Source organism: Empidonax traillii, unplaced genomic scaffold (assembly GCF_003031625.1).
Source record: "Empidonax traillii isolate 1590-97213 ecotype Southwest subspecies unplaced genomic scaffold, ASM303162v1 scaffold829:size344425, whole genome shotgun sequence".
Lineage (NCBI taxonomy): Eukaryota > Metazoa > Chordata > Aves > Passeriformes > Tyrannidae > Empidonax > Empidonax traillii.
This window is the reverse complement of record NW_020956022.1, coordinates 167,580-186,980: the sequence shown is the minus strand read 5'-3', so window position 1 is coordinate 186,980 and position 19,401 is coordinate 167,580.

Here is a 19,401-nt window from a genome sequence, read left to right as displayed (position 1 = left end):
GAACTAATTATTTTTTAATGGTGAGATTGTAATTGCTATGATTTTTCAACCCTACAATGTTAGTTTGATGAAGTTTTCTTCTTTATTTACACATTTCATGGAAATTCTATACTTAAGAACTCTATACCGTTGAAGTAATTCATCTTTATACTTATATAAGATGCACAAAGAAAAGCACAAACACTAAAATTAAATATTAATGAGGATTTATACATTTAACAAATAAAATATGATCTCTTTGCATGGACTGAAAAAAGTAAACTGAAATTGACCAAATAAGTATTTTCATTTTTTTCCAAGTATAGCATTTTGTTTTGTAGAACAATAGAGAGTCATATATCACATGCTGAAATTGAGAAAATTTGTTACACCACTTTAGAAGTATTTAAGTACATATCAGCTCTTCCACAGAAAAAAACCCAAAATCAAAAAAACAACAAACCCCAAACCAAAACAAACACCACTATTTCATTCGAAAGAAATGAGAAACACTTAGGAACTCAGGTGCTATTATGTACATTTTTACCTGTGGAATCATAAAATTGCATGCGGAAATAGAATCTGAAAATTCTTTTGTTTAGGAAGTTGATGCTGACTGTCTTTTACGTTTGATAATACAATGACTTATTTGTTAATTAACCCTCTTTTAACTTGCTGTGTCATATACCTATGTATATTCTCTTGTTCTTGTGTATATGCACTTTTGTTTATTCTTCTACAAACTCTCTTTAGTAATCTAGTAACTTCATTCAGTTCTTTCCCATGCTCACTGAAGTTTTGTTATCAGAAGTTTTCATGGAACTATTTTTATTTCCTAGGAAAAGTCTTGGTCACCAGGAATCCAGAGGGACCAGAGGAGGGTCTTTCTAAAAGCACAGCTAGTTATCTAACAGATACCCCTGCAGGTATCCTATATATTTCTGGTTATTTTCAATCTCCCATCTGTGCTACTGGCTTGTAAACAGTTCATAATCACATTATAAAACAGGGTTAGTAGGAGACCAGGAAGATCTGACAGGTTAAATCTAAATTCCCATTCACATGCTGATCCACACACAGTGCTTTGCAGAGGAGGCTTCTTTGGTGCTGCAAAGCAAGTGCTCTGGCTGCCTTCTAGGACACTTTTCCTTGTTGAGTATGCAGGCAACATTTTCCTGTTCGTCAGAAGAATGAAGTAAACCGGATTAGATTTGTTCTCAGTCTGGGAGCAGGAAATTAACTTTGAAAATGATTTAAATGTCTTGCCTGGGGAGGGCCTTTTGCCACTCTGAGTTCAATAGTTCAATTTGACAGAGCTCTCTGCCAGATTTCTAATGTGTAATAGTAGGTGTAAGGGATGAAAATGAGGTAGAGTTTTTAGATTTATATCAGGTGAATTCTTATATTTAGGTTGCTGTGTGGTTTCGTTCTACCTTTATGAGAAAAACTTGCTCTGAAAGGGAATTCTGGCAAAAAGGGCTATGCCTATGTTAATATGCAGTCTAGCAGATTTGAAGGACACCAGGGTGAAAACCTGATGCTCCACAGGTGTTTTGGGGATTTTTACTTTGGACTAGCTTTAGTCTGGTCATATGGACTGAATGCTTTTGCTTCATTTATGTTCATGCACAGAAATTTTTTGTTCAGCTCCATTCACTATATTCCCATGCAACAAGCCAGGTGAAAAACAAGCAGTATCCAAAGAAAAAGAAAGTAGAATCATAGAATCATAGAATCATAGAATAGTTTGGGTTGGAAAGAACCTTTAAAGGTCATCTAGTCCAACACTTATGAACATTCAGTTTCTTCAGGTAGTCATGAACCTGATCTTCTCTTACAGTGGGAAGCACTTTGCTCCCTCATTGCCTATTCTGCTGTCCATCCACTTGAGAGGTGTGGGAAGAGAGATTACCAATGAAGACTTTGGCAAAAAGTTTACCTCAGCCTTCTCCTCATCTACTGTTACCAGTTTGCCAATCTTGCTGATCAGATAGGTATACTTTGATCTTCTGTCTGACAGACCTGTAGGAGCCCTTCTTACTACTATTTGCATCCCTTGTCAAGTTCAGCTTCATCCATATCTTAGCCTTCCTGACCCTATCCCTACATAACCAGGCAGTGTTCCTGTACTATTCCCAGAATAACTGTCCCTACTTCCACTGTCTGTGCATTGCCTTCTTGACCTTTAGTTTGACCAGCAGGTCTCAACTCAGCCATGCCTTTGTTATCTGATTTCTTATACCTGAGGATCCAGAGCTCTCACACTCTTTAAAGAAAGCATCCTTAAAGATCTGCCAGCTCTGTTCTTCTCCCTTGTCCTGAGTGCAGTTTCCCGTTAGTGCCTATTCACTAGTTCCTTGAAGAGCTGGAAGTTTGCTTTCCTAAAATTCAGGATCCTGACTTTACTCTTCACTTGTCCCCTACCCTTCAGGACTGTGGCCTCCACCACAGCCCAGGCTTCCTCCAATCTTGTAAGTGAGCCCCAATCAACTCAATTACATTTGTGACTATCAAGTCCCATATTGCATCCCCTCTGGTAAGATTGTCTATTATCAAGCTTAAGAAGTTATCCTCCATAGATTACATAAGTCTTCTGGATTGCCTACAAGTTACCATGTCACTTTTCCAGCAGCTGTTGGTTGAAGTCCCCCAGCAGGACAAGAGCCTGCCAGTGCGATGCCGCCTGTAATGGAGCAAGAAGGCTCCCCTTGATAGAGACCAACCGCAAGGTTCCCTTCGTTGCCTTAGTCTTGAATTCCTGATCTACAACCTTTCAACCTGCTTGCAGTTATTCCACAGAGACAGATTCTCACACCAGTTCTCGAGGTAGAGGACAACCCCTACGACCTTCCTTCCTCCCCTGTCTCTTCTGAACAGCCTGTAGCTGTCAATAGCTGCACTCCAGTCATGGGATTCATCCCACCCAAGATTCAGTGATGCAAAACAGGTCGTAACCTGTTGTAGGAGTTATGAAGCTAGTTAAATTTGTGTTTTGTATGGCAAATGTCCTGATAGTTTTGGTCAATGTGTGAGCTGAGCTTACATTCCCTGTACCTTCTGATTTAGTGCTGTGGTCCTCTGGAAGAAAAGCTGGGAGTGATAATATTTGGCATCACAGAATTATTTAGTTTGGAAAAGACCTTTAAGATCATCAAGTCCAACTGTTTGCCCCCCTTCACACCCTGAAATTCCCTGCAGTTTCAAAGAAAGAAAAATTTTACTTGCGGGTTTTGTGTCAGGTTTTTTGTATTTGGATTGTAGGGTTTTTCTTTGTTAGTTTTTGTTTTGGTTCAGTTTTTTGTTTTGTTTTGTTTTGGTTTTTTTTTTTTAAGAACAGACTTATGTATTCCCTTCTAGAATATAAAGATATGAGGATTTAAGGAATTGACTATGAATGCATCCTGAAGTAAGGGAAATGAGTCCTCCATGTGCAGTGCAGTTTGAATGAATATTCCAGTGAGGAATGAGATTTAAGACACACAGCTCCTCAGTATTCCTACTTTTAACGGAGATGGTTTCATACTTCTTTTGACCTGACACTCTTTGATGTCTAATTCTCTGGGTATGGTATAGAGAACAGTGTCTAACAGTAAGTGAAATTTCAGCAGATTTCTAATATCTGAGGCTGAAGTCTTCCATTGCAATAGTCCCATTCCATCATGAATGTAGCTGTGAATTTTCCTGAATGCACTGAAGGCATCAAATAATTCCTTGATTCTCTGACAACTTGAATCATCATTGCCTTCAGCATTCATCTGTCATTCACTTAATTCCAAGTTCTTTAGAGAGAAACACAATCTCAGAGGTATGTTCCCTGTTTGATCAAAATTAAATGGAAAATGTATAGACCAAATTTACAGTCAGACCACATCCATTATTGGTCTTAAGTGCCAATTACTAATTTACATGCTAATCTGAGACTATAAAGTTTTAGGTACCAGAAATACCAGATACAGATGAAGTATGCAAGGTGAGATGGCGAGTTAAACAGCAGCAACAATAAGCCAAATACTTTATTGGTAAAGCAGCACCCTGAAGATCAAACAGGACAGGCAAACACATAACTTTCTGCTAAGCGCAGAAACAAAAGATATGTCTAACTGTATGCTTATACAGCGTGAAGGTCTTGATATGGCAGCAGTATAGACATAGTAGTACTGTCACAGTCCTGACAGCTTGACTAAATATCACTAAATATCACATCATTCTATTGACAATTGTTTGATTGTATCTAAGCTATTCTCAATGTTTATTCTCGGAATCTTTCTAGCTGCAAAAGGATTCTGTTTTTTTTTACTATAAATAGAAAAGAACCAATACCAAACATTTGATCTGAACTTTCATGAGAAAGTTACATACAGCTCCAAGTCCTGCATTTAACAGCACTCCTCTTTTTCATTAGATTATATGATAATCCTAATGATGTTTCTATAACTGTATAGTTTGTAACATAACTCCATTTTGAAATGGACCTTAAGTGTGGATTAATCACTTATAGAATCCATATTATGTGCACCACATTTGGACCTTAGTCCGTATTCCTCTCCAGGGGCAGGGCCCTGTGTCATGATAACTGGTAATGTGTCGGGCTTTGAAAACTTTAATTCTACATTAGAAAAGGCTGTAGAACAGGAAGACAACATAGATGGCAATGGATATAATATAATATAACCAGATAGGCTCGTCACCCTCCACTCAGCTCACCATGCCCCCACTTGCCAGCTTCTGAGTCAGAGTTCAGACCAAGGAAGAGGAGGTGCTGTGCAATGAACTTGCTGAGCTGCAGTGCCAGTATTTAGAAAGGGGTAGGGAATGCTTTAACTGAACTTAACTTTTTTAAATCCAGAAATAGTCCAGCTTACTTTCCTTCAAGTGCTAAACACTAGAAATAACTATTTGAAGAGGCAATTTCTTGTTCAATTCATTTGTCCCTTGTCCCTTCAGCTAGGTGGAAGTTCCGTGGATTGTTCTGACTTTGTATCATAGATTAATTTTTGATGTGTTTAAGTTTCATTTTCCAAATATGTAATAAAATACTTTGTGTGATAGACAAACCGCAATATTTCATGATTTCCAAATTTGTGCAATACTACTGATATGAAGAGAGGCACTTCACAGAATTTCTGTGTCATACAGCAGCGAATCCACTTTTATCATTAATAAGGATGAGACTGTAAGTTGCACTTTCATGTTTAAAACTTTAATAATCCAGATGGAGACAAGGTTTGGAGGCAAAAAGCATATAAATTGTGGTGTTTCTTTCAGAAGAAACATGGAAAATAATAAAATTCTGGTGTTCCCATCAGAAAAGAGGAAATATTTTTTTCCCTCCTGTATATATGGAATACACTTACAGGTCTATTGCAGGGTCAGAAGATTTTCTTTGTGCTTGGAGAATTAAAATGCCCAAGCAAGTTTTTATTCTAAAGGTGGAACTTTTACAAAATATATAGACTGAAAAGAGGGGAACCTAAGTCAGCATAAAAGAATAAACTAATTATAGCTGACTGGATCTTGAATATTTATAATGCAGCCAGTAGCAGCTCCCTTTGGGGCCCTTGTTTACCATGACTGTTGAATTTATATGCCCTGACAAGACACATAGTTCTGAAAAGAGCTATGTGCATAACATCAGATATGGCTGGAATACTCACAGGCTTCATCCACTAAGGCTGTGTCATTCTAAAAGAGACAAATTTGGGTCTCTTTCCTGCTGAAAGTGTTTAGGATGAATAACTAAAAAGGAAAATGCAGGAGGCTAAAAAATGGGACCTTACATTTTGACAGAAAGGTTGACCTTTGCTTAATCCTTACCCTGATTATGCCAGTTTTTGCCTAGAAACCATTTCAAGGCACTAATCCCAATAGCCTGTTGGACCCCACATCACTTTTTCTCATCACTGCAACATGATACAGAAAGCAGCATTTCATCTTTGAGGGCCAGAACAAAAGCAGGGTTTGCATCAATGGCAGAATTGATGTTGGAAACAGACTGAAATGAAACTCTGCCTTGGTGTGGGATCAAGCACTGCACATCTTCAACCAGGATTTATGAATGATTGTCCATCCAGGTGGCAAGTGAAATCTCTTTTCCCACTCCCCTACTATCTGCAGTAAATTGCCAACAAATCTTCCTGTGTGGCCTTTTAAAAGTTGGGAAGACCAAGCAGGGGGAAAAGTATCTAAAAATAACCTTTGAAAAAGAATAGCTTTGAAAAATGTCGTTGCAGCATGGTTGCACAACCGATTAAACTGATGAGAGATTGTGCTGTCAGAAAGCTCTTTCACTCACAGTTTCTTCAAATACAGCCAGACCAGACACTGAGCTGGGAGGAAATCATAGAGATCTCTGAAAGCAGAACAGTATTATTTGTAAGAAATGTCATGATTGGCCTGTCCTGAGCTAGGGTGAGTGTTGTCTCTTGGAGGCTTTGGCTCATCACACATCCCAGGCATAATCTGCAGAGTGGCTGACGAGGATGTCCTATTTGCAAACCATTTGATTCATGAGGAAGTGAACGGCACTCCAGCCCGTGCTGTGCAGGGAATGAGTTGAAGAGAAAGTAGAGCCTCCTCTCTCTTCTCCTTCATCTCCTCCTCAAACTGGTGCAGAGGATAGGTGGAGGTTCATTCAAAGGTGGGTGATCTACTCTAGATGTGCAGAGTGAGCCTGTGATGGGCAGAAATAGCAACTGCTAACAGGTATAGTGGTGGCAAACAGCATCTGTGTCAGAGCAAAGAAAGAGCGAAGAGGGGCTGTGAGGAGCAATCAACTGGCTGGCGGGCTTTGGGGTAGCCAGGTAGCATGCCACTGCTGATCAAATGCTGCAACCCCCTAGCTGTGTGGGTGACAGAACCAGGGGCAGACTGCACACAGTGCATGCTTTTACTGTAGTTTAGCAAGCATACTTGATGATACTGTACTGTTTTTGTACATATGCCCTTGGAAGTGTGACTTTTTCCAAACAGCCTTCAGAAAGAGTGCTCTGTCATCCAAGATTTTTATATTTTTCCTGGCAATTGCCAAAAGCCCTTCAACTGAAACAAACAACACTCTGTCCTTCATAGGTTTAAACGTGGGTGAAGTCATGAGATTTTAAACTGATTTTATTTTAAATGATGTTTAAAAAGAGGACAAAGGTGTAAAAATCAGACACAAACGTATCTCTTACGCTACCCACAGTGTAAAGGTAGCCTGCAAGTCCATGAAACATATTCACAAAGAAGGAAATATTTTACCACTTCACTATGTTAAAAAGTCTGCCTATTCTTTTCTGATTCATCAAGATAGTTCAACGAACAAGCCTAAGGCTCAGGCCCACTAAAGACACTAAAAACTCCTATGAACAGCGAGAGGAAAAATGAGTCAAAAAATACCATTGGTGTTGCTAAAATGAATCCTTAGGAGAGAAGGATGGGCACCCAGCACAGATATGTTGTGCAAGACTTTTGGCATTAGCATTTTTCATTTATGCTTTATTAATGTCACATCACATTTAAAATCTTCTAAACATACAATGTGAAATAGTTTACATGCAATACAAAATCAGACCAATGCTTTTAGAGAATCCTGCTGGATGAGGAAATGACCATGAGACTCTGTGTTAGCTCTGTGGAGTGCTGCATGCTTCTCAGCTCATCCTGACATTTCTGAGACAGCATTGACCTGCTACCTATGGCTGAGGGTGCATCTAAAGTGGCCATAAAATATAACTCTTTCCTGAAGGCACTTTGAAAAAAAAATTAGATAGTTCAGTACATTTCCAGTAAAAAAAAACCAACAAACAAAAAACCATGGTTGTTTTTGTTTGTTTTGTTTTGTTTGTTTGTTTTAAGTAGCCAGATAAAAAGGGGAAAGGGAAAATGTAAAGCAATGAAAAGTAGACTCATAAGCATTGCTTATTGTATATGTCTCATGAGAAGAGAAAAACAATATGTGCCTCCCAATGTGAGAAGCAGAAGTACCAGAGACATAAACTATCTCATTTTACTGGTGTAGTCCAATTTACCAACATGAAAACCCTTCTGCATTTCACTGAAAGTGGAAGGAGGTTAGCATTTCTCATGAATGGTTGTGAAATCATCCAGCTAGTTTTTTTTCTCCAAAATTATATTTTCCTGCGTAGAAGTAGAGAATGGTGTTCTGTAATCCAGGTAAAATAGGAGATGTTGTAGATGGCAATGATTCTATAGATTCCGATTCAGAGACAGACACTCACGTGGCCAGGGCTGTTACCACTTGAAGCCTCAGCTCTGGCTAATGGTTTTAGAGAGTCAGGATGTTGATTTGCAGTATTAGCAGGAAGCTCAACTATTTTTTAGAAATAGAATATAGCCCACAGTTTCACTCATGAAGTGTTGGACATTTCCATGTTTAGAAGAGATCGCTTGTATTGTTTGCTTGTACTGCTTGGTTTGTCAGCCCTGTTCTCCAAAATTTCCAGTCTGTCACCAGTGCATAAAACTCACAAAATTATTTATTTATTTAAACAATGCATTTCCAAACACTGCCATGTCTCGACTGCTGGTGTAATAATAAGAAGTTTGTTATTCTACTCAAGATTTATCCCTTCCCCAAAAGATGAGTGACATTATATTTTACTGGCTATTCCAGCAGTAGAAATGAGGCAGAATGTGTGGAATTGTTATGCTTTCTGAAATACATTAACTATAGCTGCATTCTGGATTTCATTCCACACACTCCATAGGCAAGCTCCAGTATGCTTTTCAAAGAAAACAAGACAGACAATTGCTCACTTCTGAACCACAATGCAGTGCTTATTTTCACTCTCATTTTGCATCCCAGGAGTAAAAAGAAACTCTTCAATTCATTACTGAAGTGTGCTAGATGTTTGTTTACTTTGATCAGATGAAAGGGTGATATTTCAAAAGTGTGTACCCATATATTCCAATTTTGTAGAGTTTCTGATGCTGAAAGACTGTGTATTGGCTTTGGGGATAAAGCAAATCATATGCTTTTTGCTTGGCTTTTTATCATTCATGCAGTCTTTCACTGTTAGAATTCCCTGAACCAACTGTTTGTAACTGCTTATTTAAGACTGTTTTTTAGAGTCCTCAGTATTGCACAAGATTATGTTATGGTTGTGACTACTCTAATACATTAGTTCCTGAATCTTATTATGGGTAGAATGTTTTAAATGCTTTTCTTCTTTCATCTTCTTCAGCTGTGTCAGTAGTGATTTCCAGTTTATTTTCTAGGGGGTTTTAGACAACCTACTGAGATAAGACATAGCAAAGTTAATTCTCATTCTAAATGCAATACATTTTAAAATCAATTTCAGTGTTTTCATATGGGAAAAAAATAGAAGCATAGCAATACCCGACACCTTTAAAATGTAAAACTTCACATAAAAATTTCAAAGTGCATCCTTACATTTAGACATAAAATATCTGTCTATCTAAATTTCAGTGTTGTCATATACCTATTTCACTTAGGAAGGCAGGAAATAAAGATCATCCAGATATATAAGGAGGATGAAGCCAGATGAGTAATGAGTGTAAGAAACTGTGGCAATATTTCAAGGTTAAGTGTATTGTACTTTGTAAATCTATTATAGCTATTGAAAGTTGCACTTTTGCTTTGCATATGTTCTCTATTTGTGTTTATTGTGTTGCATGACTCCTGAATATTCAAGAAAATGGAGTTTGACACAATAGTGAAGACAGATATAGCAAGAAGGTGTCTTTTACCTGCTGTGGTATAGTTGTACACTTAAAAAAACATAGAGCATACCATAGAATGGTTTGAGTTGCAAAGAATGTCTTCTGTGTATCTAATCTAACTTGTTGTCAAACAACACCCCCAAGTCCTTCTCCTCAGGGCTGCTCTCAGTCCATTCTCCACCCAGCTTGTATTTGTGCTTGGGATTGCCCCAACTCAGGCGCAGGACTGTGCACTTGGCCTTGTTGAACTTAATGATGGCCACACATTCCCACCTCTCAAGCCTGTCAAGGTCTCTCTGGATGGCATCCCTTCCCTCCAGCCTGTCACTGCACCACACAGCTTGGTATAGTCAGCAAACTGTTGAGGGTGCACTCAATCCCACTGTCCATGTCACTGACAAAGATGTTAGACAGTGCCAGTCCCGATATCAACCTCTGAGGAATGCCATTGTCACTGCTCTCCACTTGGACATTGATGCCATTGACCACATTTTGAATGCAACACATTTTGCAATTCTTTGTCCACCTGATCTCTCCAGTTAGAGACAAGGATGTTATGAGGGACAGTGTCAAATGCTTTGCATAAATATTAGAGGAGCTTTAATTAAAAACAAAACATGCATTCCCTCCCTTTTTTTATATTTTAAAATCCAAGCTCCTCATAAGCGCTTATAAGTAAGACACTTTTTTATTAGTCCCCTTGTTTTCAGTGAAGAAAGACCATAAAATGTACATGTCAGGGTACAACAGAATTACAGCTTGGTATCACACAGGAGCTGCAGCCAGTAAATAACTTCATTGTCTCCTTTGTGGTATATTACATATTCAGACATATGGTTAGATTGGTTGTCATAGCCCTAAATTTCCCCTCCTCATGCGTTTGCTGTTTTGCTAACATTGCCTGGATTGGTTTTACTTTTGCTGTTTAAACATCATCTTTAGGCACACTGTCTTTTCTTCTCATTCAGTTGTACATTATTCCGTACTTGGAAAAGTTAAGTTTGTGAAAAATCACTGCAAAATCAGAGAATGCCATAAAAACCCCTCTTTCTTTTTCAGTGAGAATGTGGACTGTTTCAGTGAAGCACGAACATGCTGTTATTCAGACTGAATTTTTTCAAAATCTATGCTTTGTCAGAAGAGACTGTAACCGAGCCGTGATTTTTCTGTCTGTTATATTTTAAAGATTTTTTTTAAAGTCTCTGACACCTGTACACTTCCTGCCATGATAACTGAAGTACACACTCAATTAGTAATTAAAAAGAAGGTTAAGTAACCATCTGTCAAGAATATTTCTGGGTTTCATGTCTATGTAAAATAAATCAAGAGTATCTGCAAAAAGTAGTATGGAGAGAAGAATTATTGGTTCAAATTAGCTGAGTAGAGAGGGTGTGAGTGAGCCATAAGACACATGATACGAGTTCGGTCCAAATGTGAAGCTCTGTCAGTGGCTGGCAGCAGAAGCACAAGGAGATGTCACACACAGAAAGATCTTTCCCCTAGTCCATTTGCTTCTGTCAAAACGGAGGGTTTCTATCTTTACCTCACAAAAGGATGATGGTAGCTTTGTGAAGAGCCCTTCTGACAGTCACAGGGAAATTCTAATCGGTTCCTTCTCAACACCAGAGCTAAGGGTGATGCTTCAGCATTGCAGGCAGTTCAACATTTACCCAGACTTGCAGCTCTCATTGCTCTTCCTATGTAGGACCAGTGGCCAGAATCAAATAAAATTAGCAAGTTGGATTGCTTTGATCTTATTTGACCAATACCAAAGATGACACGGGTTTTTTAGGCTAGTAGCATAACAGCCAACAGAATTCTATGTGCAGCTCTCTTCCTCATTCTTCAGAACTTAACTGAATTACAGATCTTTGAGGAGACATTTTAAGGGGTTTATACCATGTGTACTGTTGGCATTGAAGTGGCTTTAATAGAGAGAAAAGCTTTAAAGATTTTTCTGATTTTTTAAGTAGTACGGAATCCAGGAGCTTTTTGTGTGGGTAATTACATGGAGAGCATTTGTCTGAACTGTGTTTCAGAAAAATAAAATACTCCTCAGATAACACTTTATTGTCTGCAGTTTTTGGCACATTTAGCTTCTCTAATTGAGATGCTTTATTCAGAAATAGGATTAAGTAAGCCGAGTGCTTGACAGCTTCCATTTTTAATACACAGAAATAAATTGTTCCGCTTACTGTTTAAGATCACCAAAAAGTACAAGCGTTACTTGGAAAAGCAGCCTTACTAACTTTACTTTTCTTATGGTAATAGAAGTAAATTTTGATGATCCATGGAAAATAGTACTTTAAAGGAATAGAGAAACAACTGAAACCACTGATACCACCATTAGACAGTTTTTTGAAATAAAAGTAAGAAATAAGATGAAGCAAAATTAGGTCTCTCTTTTAATAACACCCAAGTGATGATGCATAGGACATAACCAAGCTACACTGGAAAAGAAGATGCCTGATACAGCACATGAATGCAAGAGTCCAAAAGTTGCTCAAAAGGAAAAAAAAAAGGAAAAAAAATATTATTTTTTAAAAAAGTACAAGTATTAATGTAATACTGTCAGGAAAATTTTAACGTTATTGTTTTTTACACAGTGAAAGTGTGAATGAATGCTACAAAACAAGAATTGTAGCCATGAAATTCCATAAATTAAAGAAGAAAATGAATTCTTTTTATTTCCTGTAAGGAAACGTCAACCCTAAACAAGTGCTGTCAGTAAGTCATTTCAGGTCTGGTCTGCTACAGTCAGAGCTTCTGAGGGTCCTGTTGTGCATACTAATGGCTAAGAAATTGAGATTTAATGAGGAAGTGGTGTATACGAATGAAAAGATTAATGCAGTTTTGGGGGGAGATAGATGCAATTTAATTTAATTTTTTCTTCTTGAGACATGTATTGAAAGACGTCTAAAACACCGTAAGATAATCTTGTTATTCTGGACATTCAAATCATTAAAAGATTCAGTTGCAAATATTTTGTGCTTAAAAGCAAGTTATTCAGTAAGATCAAAATGATATATTTCCACTCTTCTGCTGATCATGAAGCTGGCTTGCCATAGCTTCTTGATTAATAACTACTGCAATTTTAGATATAATTTCAAAATACTGCTAGGGTCATTCTAAACGATGAAAATAATTGGAATGTTGCTGAAGTGCTGACTGATAGTTCGGACTAGGTTGGCCTTTTGTGTTGGTATCGCTGATTAAGATAGAATTTTTACTGGTAGCTTTTCAGACAGCTCTCCTGTTTAATACAGTATTTTCATATAAAAATTAAAATGCTGTGTGTTGAAGTTAACAACTTCAGTATCCTTAATATGAGGTAGACTTTGCAGCAGTTAGATATGACAGGAAGGGGAAAATAACCAGAAAGTATCCAAGCAGTATCTTCATCATTCTACTGTTGGCTATACTCATCTCCTTCCTCTTTACATCACCATAGACCATTGCTGGGTAATGCAGTTTTTTCCAAGCCAGGGCACATTTGTAAACTTCAGAGGGATCCAGTTATGTGATGGGTTTTCAGCCTCTTGTACACGAGTTGGAGTTAACTGAACTCGCATTTGTCCACTAAATTTTACCATTGTGCTAAATTCCCAAGAGAATCAGTAAGTGGTTAATTTCTTTTCAAGTTAATTTCTTTTCTGATATTTTAGAAGATGGCATTTGTAAACAACTGCTATACCATTTCATTATCTAGCCATTATATCTCTTAAAATGGCATGCTTTAGAATTGAATAGAATACTGTCACTAAATCAAACTGAATTTAGTGTCTTTTCTCAAGCATCAGGACTAAAGTCCCTATTTTAGATCTTGTGACGTTCACAATTCAGGACAGAGGACCTGAAAGCACGAATCATGTATATACTGATTTTGCTAGCACCTATAGGCTGCCCCCTCATAGACTGCACTATGATCTGAGACTACAGACTACGCTGCTGGAATGCCAGAATTCAGTGGGTCAGAATTTCTGGTTAAAAAATAAAGAAAAATTGATTATTACAAATGTGAGTCAGGCAGTTTTTACTGGGCAGCTTAGTACTTCTGAAGACACAGCATGGAAGACTATAAAGGAATATAATGTGAAAAACCCTCTGAGAGACCCAAACTTTCAATGTTTTGAAAGGAAATCTTGTGACATAGTCAATGTAGGCTACAATATTTATACTATATAACAAGTCAGGAATAAATTTGGAATAATCTAAAAACATAAGGAAATTCAAAGCATCTGGACATTATTGTCAGTCTTCCCTCACCTTCTGTTTGTTTGCCTGTGTACAGACATGGCTGAGTTGGGCTTGCTTATATGCGTCTTGGCTATTACCAGTCTTCCTGGCAGTCTTACCCTTCTCCCCAAAGCAGCACAGGCGACTTTTTCCACTGTCTGCTGTTGTGCTGACAAGAGAGTTCAAGGTTCCACCCCTTTCCTGTGTTCCTCAATGGAGGGCTTGGGAAATTAGCCCTTAGACTCCTGTTGGACAACCAGAAGCCAGACCCAATATTTCCCTTCTGTTGTCTGTGCTCAGCTGAGTGGTGAACAAAGAAAAATAGATCTTGTTGTAGGAGAAAAAAAGTCTAATCCAGTCATTACTTGACGATGAACTAATCAGAAGGTTTCCCAGGATGGGGAGTCAGGAGTCACAGATTAAAAAATAATTACATCAAGAGGCTTGTAAACCAAGGCTTTCTCAGGAACTTTCTCAATGTCTTTTTAGGTTTTATTGGCAGGACATGCAATTGTTAAGACTAGCAGAGCACAGCAAGTCTTTACAAAACCATTTTCCTTAGCTAAAGCTTCTGGCGCTTGAAATGGTAAAAGGGCAGATATAGCTTAGCTCACAAAGCTGCTACATTTTAGTCAGAATGCAAGGAAATGTGGAGAGATTTAAAATAAGTAACAGGAATTCAACATTTGAGGACTGGATTATACTTGGCACATCAATCCAGCTTTTTACTGCTGAGCTCAGTGTCTGAGCACTATATATAAATAGGGATGCAAGGTAGTTTCTTCTGCTCTCTGCATGGCTTAGGCCTTTGTGCAGGTAATAAGAACAGTGTGGGATATAATTCTGGAATTGAATCAGGCTGATGCAATAACAAGGAAACTCCCTCCTTCCTAGTTACCTTTGGCCATGGGTCTCTTTAACCTATGGAAAAAACCTTGCATCTTCAGGTAGTCATGCAGTCCTGTTGAATTTCAGAGTCTTGGCACAAAGAATATTCCTTTGACTCATCCATCACCTGCCATCTCCTGTGTTGGTCCTGTTACAGACACCGTGGACCTGCCCATAGAACATGGGTCACATGCAGTCAGTCAGCGGTGTGCAGATTGGGATCCATGGGCTGGGTATATTTTTAATACGTCATCGCAGCAGAGGAAAAAGGTGCCATAAGCTGGCTATGAAGTCAACAACAGAGCTGTGAGTGCAAAGAAATCTTTGTATTAAGTTCATTTATATCTTTGCTGTAGTTTAAAGAAGAAGGTATTCTTCTGTCATATGAGAGTATGTACAGTGTCATGCTGTAGGATTGGAAAGCAATGCTCTTTGCTGTGTTTGGAAAGGGACCAGTCTCCTTGGCTTCAATGGGGCACATGCAAAACTTCACATTATGACCTTTAGCTTGGGCTAGGAGCCTCAACTCCCTGCATAGCACCTGGATTCCTAAACAGCACATTCATCCCCAGAGACTTCTGAGTCATGAAAAACCCTATACTGCCTTGGCACGAGGCCCTGAGTGCTGGCTTGCAATCATCTGTAATGGGACTTTTTGTCATGGCAGTTGGCAAAAGTCTGGGTCAGGTGAATTACCACCTGGCAGTGCCCAGGCCTAGCCTGTGGGACAGCATGTGTTTGGGACAGAACATGTGGTTTGGGATGTAGACACCCTTTCTTTCTAGCAGGGTTGATGTTTCTGGCACAAAACATCATGGGATCAAATTCTGCTCATTTTATTAACAGTGAGTCGGCACCTCTAAAGCAACTTCTAAACTGGAAATGTCCTTCGTACTCAAGCAGTTCTGTCCCTCTAGAGCAGTTCTGAAAAGAGAATGTGGATGGCCAAGGAGGCTTACAGGAGGCAGACAAATTTTGCTCCTTCCTATTTGTACAGATAATTTGTCTTAAGAACAGTAATGGCAATAGTGTAGTTGTTATCATATTCTTTCCTTCACAAGCAAGCTATTTTTGGACAGTAATGTGCAGCTCAGACTGATGGTCCGTGCTACCACAGTCTAACTTCAACCAAAGGATTTCTCCTCTCTATTCCCACATCCCCCTGTCTTTTTCCGTTCTACCTAACGAGAACGCTCTTGTAGCCAAAGGCAGGAAGAAATCTGTCATGTACACAGCTCTCTCTTCAGCACACCTTCCCCCCCTCTCTTCGTCTTGCTCTCTCTCCTTTAATTGGGCTAGAGAGAAAACATTTAGCAATCTCTCTCCCTCTTTCCCCTCATTAGGCTAACGATGACATATTCAGTTTCCAGAGTATCCGTAGGAACACAGTATAGCAGCCACTGCTCGTTATTAACAGCAGAGGAAGGAAAAGCTGGTGGCTTGATCCTGAATTTATGTAGATGCACGTAAATGAGAAGACATTTCCTTGGAATCAGATGTAACACAGAAGTGAAAAAAATCAGTGGGGAGGAATCAGAATATGGTTTGGTGGCAATTTAAGCCTCTGTAAGTGCTCACAGTATTTTATAACCTTATTGTTCCTAATGAAGGTAGGCCTCAGGCACAGTGATACACAAATCTCAGTGTTTTTACATAATTTTTTTCAGTGCTTTATGATTTCTTTTACCTCAATACACGTATCACTTTTCCAGTTTAGCTTTTTCACTTTTATCTCTATACTGACAAGCCATGTGCAACAAATTCAACATTTTTTCCATACATATAAACTGGAGTTCTTTCTTTTCTTTTATCCAACCTTCCTACTTTTTCCTTTCCTTCCTTTCCTTCCTACCTGCCTGCCTTTCTTTCTTTACTTTGGAAAAAGGTACTAATGAGCCAAAATTGGTAATTAACCCACAAACAGTACAGGTTTCTATATATCAAAAAAAAAAAAATTAATTTTAATTGCTGATTTGGATAAGGTAGCTGAGGTGGAAGAAGAAACTGTATTTAACATTCAACAGAGTGAATGGAAAAATGTGCAAATGCAAAATGGATATATTCAATAGTGACTGCTTGCAACTCCTTTAACAGGATTATTAAGAAACAAAAGTTCCTATAAATTTGAATCCTGAATTTTAATGTATCTATTGACTTCTGTCAGAGATGTTTAAATACTTTAAGGCATAGGTTAGTTAGCAAAGCCTCATATTATGTCTGAGAGCGAGACAAACAATATGACCTTCATAAAAAAAAGAATGAACTGAGGCACAGAGTAAAAGTGGCTACTAGAAATCCACAGGAACACATTAAAATTGAGAAAATTTTGGATGAAATTGGAGCTCCATCTGGATCACGTGTAGCTTCTCCTTTGGAACAGCATTTGGTTTCATCCCCTTTTGTCTTCTTCCACCCTAAGCCTAAGCCCCGAGGCTCTTCTGCTGGCCAGCATAAGTGAGCAGGCTTTGCTGTCCCTGGGATGTATCTAACCCTCTGTCTGGAGGCACTGCTTCCTGAAATGTACCACAGCAATATGCATGCTCACAGAAATTACAGGCAAATTGAGTGTCAGGACCTGACTGTGTTCCTATGAAATATGTGCAAAACTAAGGATGCTTTCAGTGAAGGATGAGCTGAACCCAGTGTCCCAAGCAAGCAGAGCTTGCAAGCAGTCTCCATCCTGATTCAATCACTAGCCTCTCTGCCAAGACTGTCAACAAAGGTGCCAATTAGTGCCAGTTGCGATGATGATTTTTGTGATGCCAGCACCTGTCCACTATGAACTGGACTGTGACCACCCTCCCATTTCCCATTAGATGCTGAGCAGCTGTCAGGTGGTAGCAGAGCTGAATGATGTATTAGCTTCTGTGCACATCAGTAAATCAGACAGGCTGTACTGTATCTAAAAAGCTTTTCATGTCAAATTATTTTAATCTCTCTTTAATAATGCAACTGACTTAATTTCTTTGCTTTTACTGTGTTTTCTAGCTCATGGATTATTTATTCATATAATACCAAGTAATATTGTGTGACAAAACAAAACAAATTCAAATGCAAGTATAACAAGAATCTGAGCTGCAGGCAAAAATAATCACACTTGCAAAAATGTACTTACATTGCCTTTTATTGGCATTGGAAGTATAAATTCTGTAATTATAAACCTATCTGACTTTCTGCATAATGCCAGCTTGACGGACAGGGACCTGTAGAGAGGAGTGTTTGCAACGGAAATATACAGGTTTTAATGTGTGCAAATTTGAATACTATGCATCAGTTCAGTTTGGAGCACAAAATCAGCTTTTTATATGCAGATGAAAAACAGGTTTGTATGCATACACGTGCAGAGATTCTGATCAGAAGACCACTGTACCTGGGGGAGTTAGTGACCCAAACAGTCAATGCCCTGAAGAGGCATAGGCCTGCACCGTGCTATGCACACAACATGACCTTCAGGTCTTAGGTGTGCTGTGCACATCCTCTGTCCGCAGGATAAACTTGGCTGGATAATTCTAATGAAGGAGCCTGTGGGCAGCTGCCACTGGGTCTCACCAACTGTACCTCCTTGCCCTTATCTAAAGCAGGAGCAACAAATTCCCATGTGTGTATCCTTTTATTTGACAGCAAAAATGACTAATGAACTTATTTTGTTTTAGGAAAACCTTACAGGAGCTCAAAGACTGAAATACTTGGGTAACCTTTACATGGACAAGATCTGCACAGGATGGAGGCCCATTTGATGGAGCATAACTTCCCAACAACTGAAGGGATGTAAGATTATCTGTGCTAGCCTCTTTTTCTGGTACTTTAAGCCGTATTTCACAGCATCTGAGCGTCCCCATTATTTGGAATACAATGAAAGAGCAACTTCTGGTGCAAAATCCTACGTGTGGGAATGTGTGCGCTGCACATGGTCTGTTATGCTTTGATGGGTCTCTTATGTGGTCTTGCTTCAATATGACACCTTTCCATCAGCCACATTTTTTTTTCATCTGCTATCAGTTTAATGAATAAACTTCAGAGATACCTTCCTTTGAGAAGTTCTCATGGTTCACAGGCCCAATATTTTACACACAACTCCTACTCTTCACCCTCCTCACTGAAGAAAGACTTGATGGAAATGCCCAACAACCACATTAGTTATTGAAGGTAAATGAAGAAAGGAAGTGTCTCCTAAAGTTCATCACCAAACTGCTGTATTGGTTCATAAGATGTACTTGATTATTCTAGTAGTTTTTTTAAAAAAGAACGTCTGTGATCACCTAGTGGAAAAAAAATCCGTTTCACAGAATAAGTAAATAAGGACATATAACGTGTTCAAGGTCTTCCCCATGTTAAATAGTATGTAAAACCATTTTGCGTAATCAAGAGTGAACTGAAAAGAGTGTAACAAAGCCCACTGCTTTCATCAGATATACTGGACTCACTCTGTGAGAAAGCTTGGAGTTGTTTGTATGACTACACATTGAGTCTCTCCCTCAACACAATGGATTCTCTACTTAGTCATTCCCTAAACATGACCTTTTAAAAAAATGGATACAACAGGATATATTTTATTTTTTCAAAGCAAAAATATATATGGTCAGAATTCTTACTAATTCAAATCGTAAAAATTCT